This window comes from Pelophylax lessonae (assembly GCF_965119305.1).
Source record: "Pelophylax lessonae genome assembly, chromosome: 7".
NCBI classification, from domain to species: Eukaryota; Metazoa; Chordata; class Amphibia; order Anura; family Ranidae; genus Pelophylax; species Pelophylax lessonae.
Genome location: NC_138774.1, coordinates 98678236 through 98698087, shown reverse-complemented (window position 1 = coordinate 98698087; position 19852 = coordinate 98678236). Strand labels below are relative to the sequence as shown.

Below are 19852 nucleotides of genomic sequence, written 5' to 3'. Positions count from 1 at the left end.
TTTATTTTCTATTCTATTTTGTTCCATTTTACTCTATTATTTTCTATTCTTTTATTTACTATTATTTTCTATTCTATTTTTTTTCTATGCTTTTATTTTCTTTTCTATTCTATTTTATTATTTTCTATTCTATTTAAGAGCCCATTCACATTGAGGCGACGCGACTTCGGGGGGCGACCTGTGAAGTCTATGCAAGTCGCTCCGAGGTCGCCCCAAAGTTGTACAGGACCCTTTTTCTAATTCGGAGAGACTTGTGTCGCTCCTATTAGAACAGGTCCTGTACTACTCAATGGACCGCGACTTGTCAGGCTGACAAGTCGCCTGACAAGTCGCGCTAATGTGAATGGGCTCTTATTCTATTAAATTTAATTTTAAAAACGGTTCAAATTCCTATTTCGTCTGAAAATGAGTTTCGTTATTTCGGATTTGTTTAAATTCGTTACTATTGTCTATAGGAAATTCAGGTAAATGAAATAAAAAATTAGTCTGAATTTTGATTCAGAACAAAACAAACCACACGTCTATATGCAACTACACCGCCCTCTCCTTTGCCATCATGTGCAGAATAAGGAGGGTTTTATACGCCCCCGGGAAAGGAGTGTTGTCACTTGTAAACACAGACGCAGGGGTTGGAGTTCATCACATCTTGCTTGGAGTTCATCTTTTAGGTTTTGTACAATTTCTACCAATATTTTTAATTTTTAAAAAGTCTGTGCTGCTCACACCAATAAATTAAAATGGTATGCCTATTTTCTGTATAGCCCTGGAAAGTTTTCTGCTGGAATCTGATTGGTTGCTGTGAAACCAGCTTTCCCCCAGAAGGTCACAAGGCCATGAAAGCTGAGAACACAGGGTTACCTAAGTTCAGTGAATCTTCTCCCAGCACTATGTTTGCTGTCTTGGCCTTATAGCATCTGACTCCTTGATGCCAAGGCATCATTCTCATGGTCTCTGGTGAAGGGAGGGTTCAAAGTTTAGACACAGCCACTGATTGACATCCCCCTCCCCATGTCACCCTTCAGCAGAGGCTGTATGACCAATGCTAGGAGAAGGAATAGTTCTGGAGATTCAAGTAGTCATCTGTTTTAGCAGCTTTATGGAGGACATTCTTATTCATGAAGTTGTCTATTAATAATGCCTCCACCCCTCTGGGCTTATTCTTACACTACCTTCAGCCCCGATCTAGTGATCCATCCACCTTTTGTGCATATATGCCATTGCCCTTTCATTCCTATGGGGGGGGGGGGGAGCTGGACCCTAGCGACTGCTGGAGATCGCCATGAGTACAGCTACCCACAGAAACAACCGGGCTGTGGCGCACAATCACAGACCTCAGATCCAGCCATGTCAATGTCAACGGTAATGTCACTGGATCGGGACTGGGGGCCAGGTTCACACCACATGCAGTCCAGTGTTTTTCCTTCTGCATTAAAAATGCATGGACCAGTGGCGGCCCGTCCATTAGGGGAACAGGGGCACCGCCCCCCCATCTATGCGTCCGGCCCCCTAATCTACATGCAGGGTGCCGGATGCATGGATTCCAATGAGGGTTTTTTTTTTTTTTAAGTACGTGATTAGAGCCAGAGGCTCTAATAGGCTTCAAAAAAGGGTGGGCTCGGGGGGCAGAGCACTGCGCCCTGAGCCCACCCAGTTGTGTGACAATAGCAAATGAATATTTGCTATTTCCACACTAATTCTCCTCCCGGCCAATCAGGAAGCGGGTCCTAAAACCTGTTTCCCAATTGGCCAAAGGAGAAGGCATCCTATTGGCGGAGACAGCCGCCAAGACTGGACATGAAGGAGACTGGGGGAAGCCGTCGCTGCCTGTCAGTCCAGAGGAACAAGGTAAGTGAACTGGGGGTATATGGTATGGACTGGACTCTGGGAGTCCGCGGCCAGGTCCGTCTGCCGCCCCCCTGACCAATGGAGCACCACCCGCCACTGGCATGGACAGTAGGTTACATGGATTCCAATGACCCGAATTCAGCCCGCTGCAGTACATTCCGGTACAGTCATCAAAAGTAGAATTTGCTGCATTTTTTTTTGCACGAAAATGCACCAGAATGCACCTAAATGCATGAAAAACACATATGTCACTAATTGAAGGAAAGTGTATTCACCCAAAGTTAAAAAAAAAATTGCCTGGGGGGGGGGTTCGTTTTTTCTCTCCCAAAGAGAAAGAAAAATGAACAAGAATTGCATCATCTATGACCACCCACTGGCCAAAGGAAAGAGACATTGATCCAGGAGAAGACTCTGAAAGTATGGCAGATGCCACAACAGGGAGCATGGAGCTGTTCGCACCGAAGAAGGGCAAATAAAAATGTATATAAAACTCAAATCTTTTTTGGATAACTCATCTGACAGCTCAAATATTTTAAATTTCCTGTAACTTTCAGTCTAAGTGACAATAGTCACTAGGACGAATAGAGCGAGTGAATTTCTCCAGAAGGGACACAGACAGCAATAAAAAACTGACAGAGATTTTAACTCATAACACTATGCAAAAAAGTTCTGGTTTTACATATTGTACACTTTAGGTCTGCAATAATATCCATTCTTATACATTATGCCAGGTGCTCCTGTGGACTGCGCCAGATCATCATCTGCTTTACAAAGGATGTATAGAGATGTGTAGGGTAGTGAAAATGTGTGGCAATGAGGGAGTGGGATGGAGTGTAGTGAGTTTTCCGAAGTGCTGGTTAGCGCTGGTGCGATTTCTAATGTAACTTAAGTCACACATAATCGCACGACAAGGGAAATCATGTTATTTTTAATGATGCCCGTTCACATCAATGCAACTCTGTATGGTGTGATTCTGGAAAAGATTCCTGTGCTACTTTAGTGCGATCTGGCTCCATAGAATATGTTATCCTCATCCAAAGTCACATTACGCAATCGCACTGAAAATCACATAAAAAACGCATCACAGTAGTGTGAACTGAGCCTAAAGCCGGCCATAGACAGAGCTAAAGAAAGATGCATGATTCTCCCATCACAGTGTTGGTGGGGGAATCCCATTCGTGGTGTTTTTGTGTTCTCCTGGTGGTGGGACCAGGGGGAGTCGATTCCACTCTGAGAACACAGTGATTACTGCTAGCGGCTATAATAGCTGCTGGCAAAAATCAGATGTAAAACCCAACAGGCTGGTTGATCAATCGAATAACTTGGGTAAATTCAGCCCCTCCATACATAGTTCCATTCTCGGCAGGCCCCTGCTGAACCGGCCAAGATTTGAACAGTCAGTGTTTATGGGGGAATCCTTCCTGAGGAGTTTTTGTGCTCTCCTGGTGGTGGGGGAGGGGGAGTCGATCCCGCCCGGAGAACACAGTGATTACTGCTAGCGGCTATAATAGCTGCTGGCAAAAATCAGATGTAAAATACAACAGTCTGGTTGATCAATTGACCAACTTGGGTACATTCAGCCTGCCCATACATGGTTCCATTCTCGGCCGGCCCCTGCTGAACCGGCCAAGATTTGAACAGTCAGTGTTTATGTGGAAATCTGTCCCATGGAGTTTTTGTGTTCTCCTGGTGGTGGGGACAGGGGGGAGTCAATTCCGCCTGGAGAACACAGTGATTACTACTAGTGGCTTTAATAGCTGCTGGCAAAAATTGGATGTAAAATCCAACCGGCCGGTTGATCAATTGACCAACTTGGGTACATTCAGCCTGTTCATACATAGTTCCATTCTCGGCCGGCCCCTGCTGAACCGGCTGAGATTTGAACAGTCAGTTTTATGGGGGGAATCCTTCCCGTGGAGTTTTTGTGTTCTCCAGATGGTGGGGGAGGGGGAGTCGATCCCGCCTGGAGAACACAGTGATTACTGCTAGCGGCTATAATAGCTGCTGGCAAAAATCAGATGTAAAATACAACAGTCTGGTTGATCAATTAACCAACTTGGGTACATTCAGCCTGCCCATACATGGTTCCATTCTCGGCCGGCCCCTGCTGAACTGGCCAAGATTTGAACAGTCAGTGTTTATGGGGAAATCCCTCCCATGGAATTTTTGTGCTCTCCTGGTGGTGGGGCCAGAAGGAGTCGATCCCACCCGGAGAACACAGTGATTACTGCTAGTGGCTTTAATAGCTGCTGGCAAAAATCGGATGTAAAATACAACAGTCTGGTTGATCAATTGACCAACTTGGGTACATTCAGCCTGCCCATACATGGTTCCATTCTCGGCCGGTCCCTGCTGAACCAGCTGAGATTTGAACAGTCATTTTTATGGGGGAATCCTTCCTGTGCAGTTTTTTTGTTCTCCAGATGGTGGGGCACGGGGAGTCGATCCCGTCTGGAGAACACAGTACTAGCGGCTATAATAGCTGCTGGCAATAATCTGATGTAAAATCCAACAGGCTGGTTAATCAATCAATCAACTTGGGTACATTCAGCCTGCCCATACATGGTTCTATTCTCGGCCGGCCCCTGCTGAACCATCTATGGTAGGCTTTAGAGTCAATAGTGAATCATTGTACACAGGGCTTCTTCTCCTTGATCCTGCAGGTAAACTGAGCAGCAGTGTGAAAGGAAGGTGAGTATGTGCAGCAGCTGGGCCACCATTAAAGTGAACCTGTTGCTTTGTCCTGCATTTGCACCTACAAAGTAATTGGTGATGGCAACTGTAACAGTGGCTCTATTCTAAAAAATGTGAATGTCCCTGAGACCTGCATTTACCTTTGATGAAAAGAGAATATAGCCGTGTGAGAAAACAGAGGTAACAAGACTTGATTGGGTCAATGTGTTAGAGTGTCGCTGACAAGTGTGCGTTTTATTAGCACAGAGCAAATCTTCCTACAAGCATCTAGAAGTCAAAGATTAATAAATACACCAAAAATATGTTCTTTACTTTTTTTTCCTGTACAGGTTTCCTAAAAATACCTTCTGATTTTATATAAAACCGTTCCTTCTTTTCCTGGATAGAACTGTTCTTTATCAGTGGAGATAAGGACGTCTAATGATCCTAATGGTACTTAATGAAGAAGAATGTTAGTGGTTGGATTGGGTCGGAGTGACCGTGCTCCTGTGTATGAAGACTTTGGAGAAGTGTGTGTGAGCGGAATTGCAGTTTCCCACTGATTGCCTGACTACAGAGACAGAAGCACTGCGGTTCAGCCTGTAAGATAACAATATTTTGTAAGCAGTTTCTGCTCTGCACAGTCTGGTGATCTGTCTGTTTCCGCAGGCAGAGTCAGGTAGCAGTGCCCTCTCCCCGCGCACGTGTGTAGGTGGTGAGTTTCTGTGTACTTACATATGGTGTGTGGGGGCTGGCTTCACCAAACAACATGCAGAAACTTGGCACGCTCATAAATATCAGTATCACTGGGCCAAAGGGAACTGCAAACATTTGCTGCCTGACCTCCAGTGCTGGGGCCACATTGGGCCACCATGTCTTGTTTCTGTAGCTTGGGCCATAAATAAGGGGGCATGCTGCACCAGGGACATTTCAGTAACAAGGATTTTTTTACAACAATGCAGTCAGGTTTGTTGATTATCTTTAAAAAAATTATATCTAAAATTAGACAACTGGGTCACAATTAGTTGTGACTAAGGATTTGGATACATAGGGGTTGATTTACCAAAGGCAAATAGATTGGGCATTCTGCAAGTGTAGTTGCTTCAGAGCTTAGTAATTGAGCATCTTCCAATCATTTTAAAGCAAAAATCCTGTTTTTTTTTTTTTATTCTTGCACACGATTGGATATTCTTTGCAAAGTAAAGCTTAATTGAAAAATAGCCTAGGCTATATACAGCGCTTGCCGCAGAAGAACAATTAACTTAATGTATGTGAACAATGATGAAAAATTATCTTTACAGTATAAGTGAAAATACAAATCAATTAAACACATGAAAATTAATAAAAAGTTCCAAGGAATTGATAAATAGATAAATAAGTCTTTTCCAGTGGTGATCAATATATGTGAATAAAATAAATGTAAAATTCAATAAATAAAGTCTTTTCAAGTGGTGATCAGGTGCAAAGTGCTTTGTGCTCAATAAATAAAAGTTTGTGACTTTCGTGACGTGGATTCCTCTTTTCCTGTGGCTTGTGGTAGAAATAAATGACTTACAGAATTGTTGGGTCCTATGTGCTGTATAGCACTAGGACCTACAGCGCTTGGAGGCCGTTCAGGCCGGATTGGGGATCCCCTTTGTGGATGATCCTGGTGGGATACAGGTTAGGTTCCTCCTTACCCGATCTCGATCCTCAGGATATGGGGTTAAAAGAAAGGCTCCAGATAGTGTATTATCGTTTTAAAAGTTTATTCATCAAATATTCATAAAAATCGGAGCGAAGAAAGACTCAAACTCCAAGTTTGCAGGCAAAGAAACCGCTAACAAACACCTCCTAGCAGAGTGGCGAGCGGAGTGTTCCGGCTTGCGTTCCACGTGGTGAGTAGCGTGCTGACATACGTTCCACAACCTTGACGCGTTTCGTCAATTCCTGTGACGTTTTCAAAAGGTAAAAAAGTGAAGCTTAACCTCATTTACTAAGCTCTGGAGCAACTGCACTTTGCAAAGTGCAGTCTATTTGCCTTTAGGCTAGGTTCACAACTATGCAGTTTGCAGTTGGTCTCATTTCCATATGCGTTGCATTTTTTTTTACCTGCATTTTTGTGTTGGCCAATACAATCATTTTGCAGGGCAGCATAGGAAGTCTGATTTCAGTGGGATATGCACATACATATATCAGCACACCAAGGATCCTCAAATGTCCCCCCCTAACATTTTAGGTGTATCTGAGCCCGAGAACAAAAACTTAATATATTGCAGCTTACCAATCCTTAGATGTGATAGCTACATTGTACTTTGTAGGCTTTTTTTATATATATTTTTCACCTGGTGATCCTGCCAGTAACACACTTCCTGTCCTAGGGTGACAACCATCATTTACCGCACTGTACCTCTCCTTTCCTTCATAACATAAGAGGAGTTAGTTTGTAGCCCACTGAGAATGCTGAGAATATTGCTGATTAATAAGTGTGCAGCAGAGGCAGAGAGCACATGGAATTATCAGCCCACTAAATTTCTGGCAGGATCAACAGGTATGTTTTCAAACTTATTGAACTGATATAACAAAACCCCTTAACCGCTTGCCGACCGCCACAAGTACATATACTGCGGCAGTCAGCCCTGTGCAGGCAAAGTGATGTATGGGCACGTGACTCGCCTGTGAGCCAATAGGGGGCGAGCTCCCGCCCCCGTTCGTTCACGGACACCTCCGCGCGAGTGACCGGCGCATCCGATGTCCGCCGGTCACTCGCGATCATCCGTTACAGAGGGAAAAAGGCAGGCGGCTAATGTAAACAAAGCCGCCTGTCATTCTCCCCTGTGTAACAGCAGCGATCATATGGTCCTGCTATGTAGGATCGTAGATCTCTGCTGTTACATGAAAAGCCACATCCCTGCACAGTAAGAAGCACGCCCCTAGGGACACACTTAACCCCTGCATCACTCTTTCACACAGTATGTCCGTCGGACGGACTCCGCTTATCACAGCGGGGGATCGATCCGCCGATCCCCCGCTGAGCAGGAGAATGACAGCTGTTCTCCGCACTGTGTGGGACACACTTAACCCCGCCTTCCCCAATAAAGTTAACCCCTTCCCTGCCAGTGTCATTTTTACAGTAACAGTGCATATGTATAGCACTGATTACTGTAGTAATGTCACTGGTACCCCCAAAAGTGTCAAAAATGTCAGTTAAGGGTCCGATCTGTCTGCCGCAATGTCTCAGTCCCGCAAAAAAAAAAATGCAGATCGCCGCCATTACTAGTTAAAAAAAACAACAACAAAAATGACAAAAATCTTTCCCTTAGTTAGTAAACGCAATAACTTTTGTGCAAACCAATCAAAATACGCTTATTGCGATTTTATTTTTACCAAACATATGTAGCAGAAAACAAATTGGCCAAAAATTTTAAAAAATTTAGACTTTTACATTTTTTTTGGGGGAATTTCATATAGAAAAATGGGAAAAATATTGTTATTTTTGCAAAATTGTCGCTCTTTTTTTGTTTATAGCGCATGATCATAAAATCGCACAGGTGATCAAATACCACCAAAAGAAAGCTCTGTTTGTGGGGAAAAAAAGGACATCAGTTTAGGTACAGCGTTGCACGACCGCGCAATTATCCGTTAAAGTCACGCAGTGCCGAATTGCAAAATAGGGCCTGGTCAGGAAGGGGGTAAAATCTTCCGGGGCTTAAGTGGTTAAATGGTGTATTTATCAGACCAAACAAGAGAAGCTCAATGTTGAGTTTTACATACACTTGGCTACCAAACCCACCTGGTCTTAGAATCATAAACAACCAGTGGTGGCTTCCCAGTTCCAAAGCTTAATTCATTTTGAAAATAATTTTAGCCTTATCCCTATTTGAAAATCAGAGATGGGGTTGGCTTTTGACCAGTCACTGGTTCAAAGCAGAAGAAAAGAACTTATAATAAATATTAGCAAAGCAACTTACAATAAATATAGGTAAGGATGTAAAGGGCACAGTTCTGCGGCTCATCATGCTTGTCATTCGTGGTGAACTTGGTGGGGTGGAACAAATCTGTGTTGATGAAAATAACATAATAGGGACAATAAGGGACATCTGGCATCCCTACCTGAGTGCCATAGCTACTCTGCATTACAGTCTTATATATCAAGGTCAATTTAGGATGGCATAGTGCCCTAGTATTATACCGCCTCTTCCCTCTGCACCTGTCACCTGTGCCCCAAGGCTCATCTCGTTAACATAACAGCATGCCACATATTCCAGGGTCTATAGATATCAGGCAGGTAATGGGAGGTCATGGCAGGGTGGGAAGTAGGGTAATAGAAATGGGTACATTGAGAAGATGGTGAGGTAATCAGTACAGTATCATGCTAAATGATGTTCTGTCTATGTACAATATACTAGAGCGGTACCTGTGAGACCATCACCCCCTCCTCCACTCATCTATTTGCAGCTGGGAACATGCTGCAATCTGATAATATTAGGATATTCTATGTATAGCACAGAAATGGCAGCACATGGAGTGAAGCAGTGTGTTGCGGAGCACATTGGGTACATGGTTTAGATGCTGCTGCTGAGCAGAGCCAGGATCTGCCCTCTTCTCCTCTTAGTTCCCTGGCAGTCCGTGCATCGCTCTTGCAGCAGCTACACAATAAAATCCACCGATTGGTCCAAGTGGTGTGAATGGAACTAGAGAGACAGCCAATCGCAAGGCCGCAATCAGCCTCAGGACCAGTGAGGAACGAGCTCTGCAACCATCCAGGACACAATGTGCATCAGCATCTCCTGGAGACACTTCAAGTTAACCCATTCTCCGTATAGCACTAACAAGTAATGAACCAGCATAGCATGGCAGTAACAAATCTTCAACTTGTGCAGGATTGCAATAACAAATATTAAACCAAGGCTGGATTATAGTTACTAGTATTAAACCAAGGCAGGATCTCATTAACACAAATTAAACCAGAATGAGATTAGAGTAATGAGTATTAAACCAGCACAGGATCAGAGTAACAGGAATTAAACCAGGGTAAGATTTAGGAAGTTAAGTATGAAACCAGGAGGGGATTACAGTATTAAGTACTAACCAGGGCAGGATCAGGGTAATATGCATTTCACCAAGGCAGGATTATGATAATAGGCATTAGACCAAGAAAGGATTACAGAAATGTCTATTAAACGGGGTAGGATCAAAAGCAGCATTTATTAAACCATGGCAGGATGACAAGTCTTCAGCCTAGGCAAGGTTAGAGTAACGCTTATTAAACAGTAAAAGATCTGGAGAAGAGTCTGCCATGGGCAGAATTTACAGTAACAAACAGCATCACAAGTATTATAACAGGATAGAATCAAGGGTAAAAAGATTAACACAGGACCATGTCTGATTTAGATCACACAGTGGCTTTTGACTATGCAATTGTATGGGTTTAACCCAGTGATCACCTTCTTTACTCCACCATAGATGACTTTTGCTGAGAGATTATTATCAACTTCAGCCAATAAGTGACAACAATAATGGCTCGTTTCCACTGAGCTTTCTGGTACGGTTTGGTACGGTACGCTATTTATGCCGTTTCCATTGTGAATGGTACCCTAAATTCCAAACCGTACCGTACCACTTTTTGGGACCCTTTCGTTGGGGTACCAAGCACATTAGTACCATACCAACAGGGTGGAGCTACACTCTGCAGAACTTTGATTGGTTGACAGAGAATCGTCTATCACAGCTTTCCTGCTACACCATGCCTATCATGAAAGGGTACTATTGGCAGTGGAAACGCAAGGTGTACCGTTCCGAACCGAACCGTACTGAACCGAACCGTACCGTACCACTCAGTGGAAACGAGGCATTAGGGTATCTGTAAATTGGCCTTACTCCATCTCTGCCCAATGCAATGTTTGCCCAAGCATTGAACCATTTAGGGCTACTTTTTCTTTTTGGAAAACCTCCATGAGTCTTGAGTCTTCTCATGGATTGATGGAAGAATAGCATTGACTGCACATGTGCTTCCCTTGGGACAAACAGGGGAAAGTGGCCAGCACTACAGACAATAAGCAGACTTCCACCTGCCATGGGTTCCTGGCGAAATTTCTGCCTAGCTATGGCCAATCTACTGTAAGTGCTATCTAGAAAACACAGTAACTGTGTCAAAGTCAGAAAGCCCTCTCCTTTTACTTTAACTCATGTTTTACATATACCTGCTTGGAGTTTGCGTGTTCTCCCTGTGCCTGTGTGGGTTTCCTCCGGTTTACTCCCCCACTCCAAAGACGTGTTAATAGGTTAATTGACTCCTGTCTATATTGACCCTAGTGTGTGTACATATAAATGTGAGTTACGGACCTTAGATTGTAAACTTCTTGAGGGCAGGGACCGATGTGAATGTACAATATATATGTTAAGTGCTCCGTAAATTGACTGTGCTATATAATGCCTGTAATAAAATAATAAAATAAATATATTGATGATTCAATGATTAATATACAAGCTCTCTGAGGACTATAGAACCTGGCAACCTTTAGCCTTGTTAAGGCTCGATTTAATGGCAAGAAAACAAAGAATCAGCATTTACAGGGAGTGGACATATAGGATGACCAAGTGCACTCGGCACATGGCAGTGTGAAACAGAGCCACTCAGCAGGTAGCAGATAGCCTGCTGTCTTCTCCGGGTTTATTTTTTTAAATTATTTATATAAGACTGGACTTTTCCTTCAGTCTTTCATATTAATAATGCAGTGATGTCGGACCCATTGGAAAACACTGTCCAATGGTTTTGCAAAGGCCAAAGCAGACTTATCATTAAATAGGGCTTCCTCCTCTATCCACCCTACTTCCTTAAAGTGATAAAAAGTAAGAAATACCCTATAATATTTGCTATGCTACCATACCAGCTGCTTTGGGATCCCACAATTACCAGTCACATGATCTCTTCTGAAGGGGAAGATCTAAGTTCAGATTGGTGGATCCTTGCCAAGTGCCCTCATGCCTAGGCTGCAGTGCAGTGCCAGCAGTTTCAGCAAATTTTTTAGGGCTACTGTTAACTCTAACCACTCACACTAATCCCTCGCGGGGCAGGGTGGGTAGGGGAATCATATTTGAGAACTCCCTATTCTAATCTACCAGTATATGGCTATGTCCTATTCTGCCTTTAGCCAATCCCTAAACATGTATCTCTTCAGGCAAGACTATCCCCCATCTACGTAATTGCAATTTTACTTTCTTCACTAGCTCTTCGCTCTTCCCCCACAGTCATTACCTTTTGTATAATTTGCTTCTTACCTTTAGGTCATGAACAGGACCCTCTCTTCTTGAATTATATTGTAATTCTGCTGTCTCCTTTTATTTTGTAGAACACTGAGAAAGCTCTTGCCTATATATACATCCTGTATTATAATAATAATAATAATAATAATACTGGGCATAGGTTGCTTTAGCCATGTGGGGCCATCAAGTCCAGTGCTGTATTTTGGCCTAGGCCAACAAGGCCCAGGCCTAGGGCGGCACTTTGCAAGGGGGCAGCAAAAAAGCTAACCTCCCCCCTCCACCTGAGACTCTATTGGCCACTGGTTGCTGGAGCCGCCTCTCTCCCCCCCTCTCTCTCACCCCTCCTCTCTCTCATCCCCCCTCTCTCATCCCCCCTCTCTCACCCCCTCTCTCTCTCATCCCCCTCTCTCTCTTATCCACCCTCTCTCTCTCACTCTTTGATCCCCCTCTCTCTCACCCCCCTCTCTTTCATCCCCCCCTCTCCCCCTCTCTCTCTCCCTCCCTAACCCACCACCCCCTCTCTCCCTCACCCTTCCCTCCCTCCCACCCTCTCTCACCCCCTCTCACCCCCCCCTCTTGAGATCTCAGGGGTTCATGCTGGGACTTGTAGTCCTTCAGTTTTGGAGGGAGTCACATCCGTTAAAAAAGGAGTAGGGCAAATTTACATGGGGGGGGGGGGGGTGTTGCCGAATTTTAGTCTTGCCTAGGGCAGCACAGAACCAAAATACACCACTGATCAAGTCATTGCAAGAAAATGATCACTAAAGATTCCATAGTATCCATTAAAAAAACAAAATCTACAGTATGATTTAAATGCGACATTGTTCAAACACAGAAATCAGTCGTGGGTCCAAGAGATAAAATATTTTGTTTGCAGATGATTAGAAAAGTACCTGGCAGCAGTCGCTGGATGTCCTCTGTGTAGACTAACCTCAACACTACCTGGAAAGGTAATTAACAGGTGGACCTGGGCCTCTGTGTGCTGCCTCTAAAGAGGAACAGGGTCATGATCCTTTTATCACTATGTACACCATGTCATAAACTTTATTAAATCATTAGCACACAAATGTTACAGAATTAATTAGTATAAAGCCTAGCAACAAATATTGCTTTAGCATCTACTGTATATCCTATTCTTTACCTGTCTAAAGGTACCTATAAACATCAGAAAACATTCAGCCGCTCCAATCATATTGGGAAACATTCATAGACACAACCCAACCCATGCCAGACATCACAGAGGAGACGCAATTGGCTGAATTTGATTTCTCATGGCCAGTCGCTGTTGTTTTCCCTCAAGAGGCCAGTGCCAGAAATGGTACATGCCACTGCAAAAGTTCATTTTGATACTGTGATCTTTAGATGCAAAGATTGTTTAGTGGCTGGATCCTATGTGATCTGATGGATACATTGGTGAAGTCTGTAAATAGCTCAAGCCACCATTAGCCCTAATTAAAAACTAATAGATCTTCAGGAGATTTGATCGAGTTGTTAATACTTTTGGGTACTTCCACAAAGCGATTTGGCAAGTCTTTTAACTTGTATAGGTTAATTATCTGTGAGCAGTGTGATTGATTTAGCATTCAAACATCTTTCAACATTGTCTACAGGTTAATTACTGTGCAACAGCAAGCTCTGTCAATGCACAATATTGCATCCAGAGATATCCAACTCAGAGCTTGGAAATCAATCCCACATCTCTGCAGAATAAAGGAGCAAACCGCTCATTGAGTGTACAGACTGGGGTGCTATTGGTCCCAAAGATGCAGCTATCTCTGTAACAATTGGTAGATCTGTAAATTATCAAGCTTAAAGTTGCTTGCTGTTCCTTACCCCAAGTTAGGAAATGCTAACTTAAAGCCATAAAAAAGTAAACTAAAAATAAAATATAAGGGCTTTTGTTTGTTTCAGATGGTCTTGCACTCCCATACAAATTATGGGACAGAAGGACGTTAACTTGAGGTCACTGGCACCTGTCAATTGATTCTGCATGATCTCAGAAGTGTCTCAAACTGATACCATCCACACAAGTCCAAAGCCCATCAACACAGTCCCTAAAAGAAAATAGCTTACATTGAGCTTCTGGCATGTCTTCCTAGATGAGGCTGACGTCATAGAACCTTCTCATGGTATTGACGTCATAGAACCTTCTCATGGTATTGATGTCATAGAACCTTCTCATGGTATTGATGTCATAGAACCTTCTCATGGTATTGATGTCATAGAACCTTCTCATGGTATTGACGTCATAGAACCTTCTCATGGTATTGACGTCATAGAACCTTCTCATGGTATTGACGTCATAGAACCTTCTCATGGTATTGACGTCATAGAACCTTCTCATGGTATTGACATCGTAGAACCTTCTCATGGTATTGACATCGTAGAACCTTCTCATAGTATTGACATCATAGAACCTTCTCATGGTATTGACGTCATAGAACCTTCTCATGGTATTGACGTCATAGAACCTTCTCATGGTATTGACATCATAGAACCTTCTCATGGTATTGACGTCATAGAACCTTCTCATGGTATTGATGTCATAGAACCTTCTCATGGTATTGACGTCATAGAACCTTCTCATGGTATTGACGTCATAGAACCTTCTCATGGTATTGACGTCGTAGAACCTTCTCATGGTATTGACGTCGTAGAACCTTCTCATGGTATTGACATCGTAGAACCTTCTCATGGTATTGACATCGTAGAACCTTCTCATGGTATTGACGTCATAGAACCTTCTCATGGTATTGATGTCATAGAACCTTCTCATGGTATTGACGTCATAGAACCTTCTCATGGTATTGACGTCATAGAACCTTCTCATGGTATTGACGTCATAGAACCTTCTCATGGTATTGATGTCATAGAACCTTCTCATGGTATTGACGTCATAGAACCTTCTCATGGTATTGACGTCATAGAACCTTCTCATGGTATTGATGTCATAGAACCTTCTAGGAAAGCTAAGGAACGTTCTTCTGTGAACATGAGATTTGGGATCTTCCGCTTTCCCTGGATTCCGTGGAAAGACCAATTTTCATGCAAAATCTGCTTGAAATTGAACCTGTCCCATTTATGAATACATGGCAACTAGTGTGCTGAAGATCTGCAGTAATTAAAGGAAAGTGCAATTATGGGAGCAACCTTTGAGTGTTTGTTTTTTAAAGTTGCTGGGGAGTTTTCAAGCTGTCATCCTCAGCATGCTTTACTATCTAGTGAGCCACTAACCTAAATGCAACCAGTAAAGACTGAAAAGTGTGAACACCCATTCTTCCAGGCCAGTGGCTCACTAGGTATAGAAGCCAGGCTGACTTTCACTTTGAAAAATAAGTCCCCACAGATTCACTTTAAGAGTGAACTATACAGACAGGTAACCATGCTGCCTCTGAGACTGTGAAGCTGAATGCACCACATGGCTACCATTCCCTAAGGTTATCATAATCTGCATATTACCAGCCTGGCCTTAAGTGCCGGTTCACACTGCAGCGGCACGACTTTGGGGGCGACCTGTGAAGTCGTGTGCACCGCGACTTCGGCGCGACTTGCACGGACTTCATAAAATGAATGTCTATGCAAGTCGCTCCAGGTCGCCCCGAAGTAGTACAGGACCCTTTTTCTAAGTCGGAGCGACTTGTGTCGCTCCTATTAGAACAGTTCCTGTACCGAACAATAGGAGCGCGACGGACCGCGACTTGTCAGGCTGACAAGTCGCGGTCCAAGTCGTAGCAGTGTGAATGGGCTCTAACACTAGTCTCTGTGTATTTCACTGGTTGGTGGAGATCTGACAGCATCCTTTAAAGTTGTCTGTATATGTGTGATTGTGGTTGGAAGATACCAATAATTTGACAGCTCATGTCATGCTACTTATCACTTGTGGCAGAGGCGTAACTAGAACCTTCATGGCCCTGGTGCAAGAAACCACAAAGGGCTCCTCGGACCCATGGCCAGATCCCTTTCCTTCAAGCCTGGGGCTCTTCCCACTGATCCTGGAGCCCTTTAATCTCATTGCGGGACCCTTTCACAAGTTCTGCAGTGGGACCCCTTACTACCATCTTGGGGCCTCCCCACGGTGGTGGAATGCCAGGGCCCGGTCGCAAGTGTGACCTTTGCGATCCTGGAAGTTCACCCACTGGTGTCAGTAGTTTTTATTTTTTGGTATTTTTATATCATTTTATTTTATTTTTTACAATGTCACTGACTATGACTCTGTCCATTCAGAAAAGGAAGGAGCTTGTAAATGACATATTTACTGACCCCTTCCTGGTTCTCTATTGTGACACATCCCCTGCAGCAGCCGGCAGGAGAGGGAAGGGAGCACAGTGGGGGTGGGGGGGGGGCAGGGGAGCACACAGGGGACCAGGGGAGCACACAGGGGACCAGGGGAGCACACAGGGGCCCAGAGATAGCAGAACACAAGTGAACTGGATAGGAGGAGTGGCAGTGGCAACATACAGAGGAACCAATCTCCTCCATTTTCCTCCTGCAGCTACAGGAGGAAAAAGGAGGACAAGGATTTCTCTACATGCTGCCGCTGTGCCCCCCCCCCCACCTATCCAGGTGTACAGGGGGGTGCCGCACAGGCCCCCTGGAGCATGGGGCCCAGTTGCAATTACAACCCCTGCAACCCCTGTAGTTACGCCCCTGACTTGTGGCAATTGGACCACTAAAGTCCCATAAAAGCTGAACTCTGAGCAAAAAAAGGTTTTCCCTTGCAGTTAGGGCTGTGCCTGTGCTGAAAGGGTAATTGCTTGTTTTTGCCTAGGGAAGAGATGAAGTGAGATATTATTACATGATCCTCCCCAGTCCCCACACAAGATTGGTCCCTGCAGCTCCTGCACCCCCAGGGTCTTGATCAGTGGAGTTTTCTGGACACCATCAAGCCCAGAGCAGACTCCACAGACCTGCTCTGGGCATGAGGACACCAGGAACAGTCCACCGCTAGATTGCAGGGTAGCACTGTTTGCCGGGGAAGCAGAGGATCGGGTGAGTATAATGCTTTCTCCTCTCCTCTTGACAAAACAGGCAGCTCCACTGCCAGGTAAAACTTTCTTTGTGCCTGTAGTTGGGCTTTAAATTAACGCTTTGCTGTTTTTGTGTGTAGTGTTATGCATCAACCTGTGTTGTGTTAACACAGCCTATTCATTTTATATAGGCTGCCAATGCACAAGAATGGACATTAAAGGGACATGCAGCATTTTTTGTCTGCAGTTACGTGTTACACATGTGCACTGGAGCCAAGTTGCCCTACTGCATTAGGGTGCCATTCAAATTGAATGTAATGTGCAGTGATATGTTGTGTTAACACATTAGCACAACCAATTGCAATGGAGATATGTATAAGCCTCTAAAATTGCAAAGACCTTCTCCTTAAAGGTTTGTAAAGGTTCGTATTTTTTAAAATAAAAATAAGAAACGTTATACCTACCTGCTCTGTGCAAGGGTTTTGCACAGAGCAGCCCCAGCGGCGCTCCTGGCTCCTTCTCATTATTGGGTACCCCCACGGAAAGCTGCTTTCCCTGGGGGGTACTAGTGCGGGCGCGCTCCCGATTCCTGCTGCTGCGTCCATTGACACAGATAGTAGGGTTTTGGCCCCGTCCCCACTCTCGTGTCATTGGATTTGTCAGTGGCTCTTGCTGCTATCAATCTGTCCGATGAGATGAGAGCCAGCGGCTGGAGCCGCTGGGCTCACGCACGGTGCTGGAATGAATGGGCTCTGGTAAGAAAAAGGGAGGGGGGGGGGGGGAACTGCAGCAAAAAAGCTTTAATGCATAAAGGTGAAAAACTTTGAGACTTTGCAATCCCTTTAAGAATTACTTTTACCACTCAAAACAGTAAGGTGTCACTCTGTCTCTTCTCCCTCACTGATCAAATGAAATGCTGCAGCGTTTCAGCCACTAAGGAAGTGACACAATAGAACAGCCCTTCTCAACCAGGGTTCTATGGAGCACCAGGGTTCCTCAAGAGATGCCATTTCTCAAATAGGGTTCCACGGAGCCCCAGGGTTCCCCCAGAGCTGCCCTTTCTCAACCAGGGTGCTATAGAGCCCCAGGGTTCCTCAAGAGCTGCCCGTTCTCAACGAGGGTTCTATGAAGCTCTAGGGTTCCTCAAGAGCTGCCCTTTCTCAACCAGAGTTCCATGAAGCCCCAGGGTTCCTCAAGAGCTGCCCTTTCTCAACCAGAGTTCCATGAAGCTCCAGGGTTCCTCCAGAGCTGCCCTTTCTCCACCAGAGCTGCTCTTTCTCAACCAGGGTTCCTCCAGAGCTGTCCTTTCTCAAGCAGGGTTCCATGAAGCCCCAGGGTTCCTTCAGAGCTGCCCTTTCTCAAGCAGGGTTCCATGAAGCCCCAGGGTTCCTCCAGAGCTGCCCTTTCTCCACCAGAGCTGCTTTCTCAACCAGGGTTCCTCCAGAGCTGCCCTTTCTCAAGCAGGGTTCCATGAAGCCCCAGGGTCCCTCTAGAGCTGCCCTTTCTCAAGCAGGGTTCCATGAAGCTCCAAGGTTCCTCTAGAGCTGCCCTTTCTCAACCAGGGTGCGGCCTTTCTCAACAAGGGGTTCCAACAAAGCCTAGGTGCTCATTGTGTGATTTGCTTGAGATGCCAAAATTTAAAACTGATTCAATCTCCTGGAATCAAAAATTTGAGGGCAGTCGTACACTGGGTGTGCACCCAGCACAGTCTCAGCACAACACAAGACAATAAGCCCCTTTGCCCTCCCTATGGGGCCACTCCACACAACTGTGCTGGGGTGTGTGCTGAAAAAAGTACAGTGGCAGCATGGTGGGGCACAATCCAGTGCATCACACAACTCTGCTGCCATAGGACTCGGTCACACGGCACTTGTGATGCTTCAATACAGTACTAACCAAAATCTAACCGTTGTGATGTGCTCGGATGGGTGTACCCGTACTGGATACCTCCCGTGCACACCAGCCGCCTTGTGTTCCGCATGTCACAGTGTGGAGGATTGTAGGCAGAATATCCTATCCCAGCATCCATTTCTACACAGGATAGAGAGGAGAAGGGGGAGGGAACACATAGGATTAGTGTTGGGTGTTTCTTCCACTGTAAGGCTTCTTGCAGACGGGGTGGAATCCGCCAAGCCGAGGATCTGTCCGCTGAGCAAGCGGATGGCAGGTCTGTGTCCGCTCCGCTATGCAGAACAGACACAGACACAGCCGGCTCTTCTCTTTGGGGCGGCTGGATGGAAATGGACCACCTGTCAGTTTTCATTTGACTGTCACCCGATCACAAGACGGATGGGGACCGATCACGAGACGGATGGGGACTGATCATGAGACGGATGGGGACCGATCACGAGACGGATGGGGACCGATCATGAGACGGATGGGGACCGATCACGAGACGGATGGGGACCGATCACGAGACGGATGGGGACCGATCACGAGACGGATGGGGACCGATCACGAGACGGATGGGGACTGATCATGAGACGGATGGGGACCGATCATGAGACGGATGGGGACCGATCATGAGACGGATGGGGACCGATCATGAGACGGATGGGGACCGATCACGAGACGGATGGGGACCGATCACGAGACGGATGGGGACCGATCATGAGACGGATGGGGACCGATCATGAGACGGATGGGGACCGATCATGAGACGGATGGGGACCGATCATGAGACGGATGGGGACCGATCACGAGACGGATGGGGACCGATCATGAGACGGATGGGGACCGATCATGAGACGGATGGGGACCGATCATGAGACGGATGGGGACCGATCACGAGACGGATGGGGACTGATCATGAGACGGATGGAGACCGATCATGAGATGGATGGGGAACGGATCTCTAGCTGTTTGTTTTTAGTGGACCAGATCAGATGGCGGATGGTGTCGGTGGACATCAAGTGCTCCATAGGAAGCTATAGATGGTTCTATTGGGTCTGCCTGAAAAACTGACCGGTGGACCTCATGGATCCGTCTGAGTAAGGGGCCAAAGGCGTCATTCACACCTGGGTGTCGCACTCATCTGCTTCTTTCCATACACATCTCTCATCTATCACCGATCATCAGAAACACAATGAGGAGCTCAGATCTGATCGCTCATCATATGAGGA

At 45.4% G+C, this 19852-nt stretch overlaps 1 protein-coding gene across 2 annotated transcripts in view; it reads left to right on the top strand.

The window, feature by feature from the left end:
- BBC3 (BCL2 binding component 3) overlaps nucleotides 1-19852 on the top strand; it is a 281039-nt gene that overhangs the window by 247058 nt on the left and 14129 nt on the right. The window lies entirely within an intron of this gene.